Source organism: Eufriesea mexicana, unplaced genomic scaffold, assembly GCF_001483705.2.
Source record: "Eufriesea mexicana isolate 0111107269 unplaced genomic scaffold, ASM148370v2 scaffold4744748218, whole genome shotgun sequence".
Taxonomy (NCBI): Eukaryota; Metazoa; Arthropoda; class Insecta; order Hymenoptera; family Apidae; genus Eufriesea; species Eufriesea mexicana.
Window position 1 is genome coordinate 219,090 of NW_016907861.1, and position 4,737 is coordinate 223,826.

Consider the following 4,737-nt stretch of genomic DNA (forward strand, 5'->3'; position numbering starts at 1 on the left):
AGCAACGACACTCAACTCTTTCCGCGCGGTTATTCCCCGAGCTAACACGATTACAGCCGCGGTGCACCGGCTATGTTGCATGAAGCGAAAGAAGAAAACGAGCGTAATTCATTCGAGCACATAAGGAGAATCTCTACCGGGACGCGTTGTTCGAATAAACAAAAGTCGTTGGAGAAGGCAACGAGGCCAGAGTAACGCGGAGAAAGCAACAAGAAAAGAAAGATGGAGAGAAAACAACGGCCACGGGTAAAGGAAGTCTTGCAAAAGCTAAAAATAAAGAGAAGAAACACTGGAAAAGACAGGAGACGCGAGACTGATAGATAGATAGGTGGACAGAGAGGGAGAGGAGGGAGAGAAAAGGGGAATAACTACGCAAAGGACGATTTGGTGGAAGAGAGACTAGCGAGGAGACAGAAGGAGATACGACGAGCTATGGTACAATTCAAAGGGAGGAGTGAAGCTGTCCTGAAATGAGGTCGACATAATTGCACCCCTAGTCATAGTGGAGGCAGAGAACCGGGGGTAGGTGAGCAGGAGATGAAGGAGGCAACGGTGGTAAGAGAGATGGTAACAGAGGGGGTAGGCTGAGGAGGAGGGTTGGTTGGTCGCCATCTATTGTCTCTCGTAGACTCGACTCGGCCCTGATTAAATACTTGACACATCCCCGCCCGATCCAGGCCGGCATAACTTTGTTCGAATTGTAATTACGGCCCGGATCGGACTCCGGTTACGAACGAGTTCCAGGCGCTCTCCGAAAACCCCCGGAAACTTCGCCGTGCTCCTTTCTGAATGTCGCGGTCTCCTGTCTCACGATTCTGGATTCGACTTTCCATTCAACCGAACGCTCGATCCCGCGCCCGAAACAGAAATCCGTGTATCTTATCTCTCGCAATTATACGCGGAAATGTATCTTGTCTGCTCCACGGAAGTTCCTATGTGCTCTGTGTACCGAGGGAATTGCCATTTCCGTCCTTCTTTGTGCGATCTACGCGCACGTATGTATGCGCGTTGAAGTTCGCGCTAGGTTTCAAACAAGTTACGGGGTTTTCTGACAAATTCGGTATACGTCACTGGGAATATCATTCGCTACGTCGTGCCGGTATAGTTATCGCGTGGAATATTTTAATAACGATTCTACCAGTGTTTTTCCATTCCGGAGTCCGACAGTTTGAGTCGTGCTCGAGTAAGGATATCGGGCTAGATATGAGTATCACGAGTGAGAGACGTGGTTTATAGATGGTACCCAAAGTAAACGACACAAGTGATGGACTCTATTGTCGAATATTACACGCACCATAGGAAGTCGACATCGTAGAGCAACGATTTAAAGATTGAATCGTCTTCGAGTAAGGATATCGGGCCAGATATGAGTATCACGAGTGAGAGACGTGGTTCATGGATGGTACCCAAAGTAAATGACACAGATTATCGACTCTGTTGTTGGCTATTACACGCACCATAGGAAATCGACATCGTAGAGCAACGATTTAAATTGGTAGCAATCAGGAATATCGAAGGCTAAAGCAGTCAAAGTAATTTGTTATTAGCGTTATTAATCTTCGCTATCACCAGACGGAATGAACGCGATTAAATGCTGGAAAAATAACTTTTCCCTTTGCGCTGCATAAAATTTCGCTCTCGACATTGTCGTTCTGCTATCAGCGATAACTGAAATAATGTAAAAGCGGTGATTCGAAAAGTGTCAAATTTCTAAAAATGCGTCATCCATTGTTCGAAATAAATAACCTTTTGTTGGAAAGTAACGCATGGAACTCTTTGTTAGTAACATAATATTCGATGCGCCGGTAAAAATAAAAAAATATTAAATTCGCGAAGCCGAAAGACGTGAACAAAGAGAAATGATTTATTAAATTACACGGATCAATTATTTTTCATGCTCCGCGTGCTATACGTCATTCCTCTGTTACTGACGTTTTCGAAATTATACTCGTTTGGAACTTAACAAAACTTCTCTTTCACGTGTGTTCCGTGCGAATGAATTATTATTTGATTCATTACGGAAACATTACGTAACATTAATTAATTAATGAAGTTATTACCGAGAAGAAGTTAATTGTTCTTTTGAATAATTATGATGATTTGCCCGACGATTCCATAAGCCTAATTAAAAGGAAAATATCGTATTGGTAATTGAGCCTCGTATTTTCATAAAGTCTATAGCCCACAGTATTCTCCTATCGATTATTCAGTTTGAGAGGCGAATTTTATTTAATAAAATCGAATAAACATATTTCGATTGTCTCGAATGCATATTGTGCTTTGTAAAATCTTCAATAGATAAATGTAATGATAATCGGAATTCGTTAAGGATACAGCTTCGTTGTGGACTTCATCAAATATTCGGTATTCCGGAAAGTTCGTGTCGATTTTGAAGGAAAATTGCAACGCGGGAAATTGAAATTTTAGTATACATTTATTAAATTATATAGGTGCCATTCTGCTCTACAACCTTTCCCCATCTTTCAGGCAACTTGAAAATTCTGTCCTTCCAAAATCTCTCAGATTTTTCAGCGAAAAACTTCTCCACGTGATTTTTTATCTCGACCAAAGAGTCAAGACCAAAGCTTAATGGAAAGCTTTTTCCATTAAGGGAATTTTGTAATAATCGAAATAGGCGCAAATCAGAGGGCACGAGGTGTACCCCGAATTATTTCTACCCCGATCGACGTCGATATGGACTAGATTTTTGATTTCGTCGTTATCTAAGAAATAAGAAAATATATTACCATAATCGACAATTTTTCCAGCCACAAAAATAAAAACCTGATATTGCTTTAAAATTTGCGCAGACCACACGAACGCGAACTGCACCGGCAGATAGGTTTGTAAGGAATATTTGTTTAATTCCCGTTTTATCCGCGAACAAGCGCAGGTTGCCTGCAAAGCTCTGAGATCGGTATAGAGGAGGCAAAGGAGGAGAAAGAAAACAAAGGTCGACCATACAAACACGTGCGCCGGGTAAGACGGTGAATGAAGAGATTGTGCGTGTAGACGACAAAGATAACAAAAAACGGAAAAAGAGGGGAAAATATAAAAAGGGATGAAAAAGGAAGTGACAAAGGGAGAAGGGAGAGAGAAGAGGGGCCGATAGAGTCAGGTGGAAAGATTCAGTCTGTTCAGTGACTAGCAGCGGTTTTTACACGCGACCTGTTTACACGACAATACCTTTGGCACACTCGACTCTGTGGTATCACGACTTCAAGCGACATTTCTATCTAGCGTGCGTTCTCCTTCAAATTGTACGTCTCCTGCACCGTGCGCCATTGTATTCTTTAGCAGCGTACCTTGTAAGGGGGTGTTTTCAAACAGAGTCCATCGTGAGGTAACGCTGAATCGCTCGCCGAGAATGTCTCTGGATTTTCGAGCTAGACGGAAGCACGGGGAATTGTTCTCGGGATGTGTACGAATCGACGCTGGCGACTTGCTACCACTCTTTTGCCAAAGTTTATTGTGGACCCGACAATACCGCGTCTTTGTATTTGCATGAATTTCTCATGGCCCTGATGCGAGTTGCTGCAAGCGAGGTTCTTCCTTGCGAAATTGGACACGCGAATAATTTAAACGCGAATTCCCATCAACCAAGACCTTGAGATTCCTACGATATTCTTTACGGATTATCAGGCTTCTCGAGTGATACGATTTCAGAAGATCGACTTCTATTTTCTCTTCTCTTCGACTTCAACTTTCTCTCTATTTTTCAGGCTTCACGAGATCAACGCTTTATACGGATCTTATGCGCATCTTGTTTACATGCAGAACGGATTCGATTCCGTGCCAACAGCAGGTTAATAAACATTCGTATCCGTTTCCCGTTGCATCGTGCGCTTGCTGCATGTTACACCATTGTATTCTTTAGCGCCATGCTTGAAACAGGACCTAAGCGCTTATAGTACCGTTCCTGTATAATCGAATACAAGCTTATCACGAAAACGAACAGTTTATTCTTCTTCCAATGGTTCGCGTTCTCGAATTTTGTATCAAGAGCAAGAATCGCGAAGACTATTGAAAAACGCAACAAGTGGACAAAAATATTTCACGAAGATGCTTTATTAATGAAAAGAGTATAAGCTATTCTCGTGTCATTAGTTTCCTCGATTACTTGTCTTTGTTTCACATTTGTTGTATCGAAGTTGAGGAAAACTATGAATGTAATCAGGAGATTGGACCACATCGAACAATACGATATATCGATTTTTATAACACGATGGAAGGAAATGCAAAGTAGATTTAAGAATAGTCACAGAGAAGTTCAATATAATGCAGTTGTTCCTGCTAGCCTGTTAGGCAAATCCAAACGATTCATCGTCTGAAGTTGACAGTTATATTACAAATCGGACATGCAGCAACAGTTGTGACAGAAATAATATTTATTCCTGTTTGTCTATAACTGGCATCGACTTCCTTCCCATCTCCTCTGCTCCTCATTGAAATCTTGTAGCAGTAGAATCAATTTAGGATACAGAACCTTTCCACTTTTCCAGAGACAATCGTTGAATACGTCTCAGATGTACTGAAATGCTCATAGAAAATTTGGGACTTGGTAGTTTGGATTGCTGGATGTATAGAAAAGCGAATAAAAATCACACACGATCGTGGAATCTAAAGAAACTGGGCCAAGAGGACAACCGACACGTTAAACGTCGTATCACAGCCGTGGGACCCGTTTTGAACTAACATTGGAATCATACGACCACATACGGATTATTCCACGGCCAT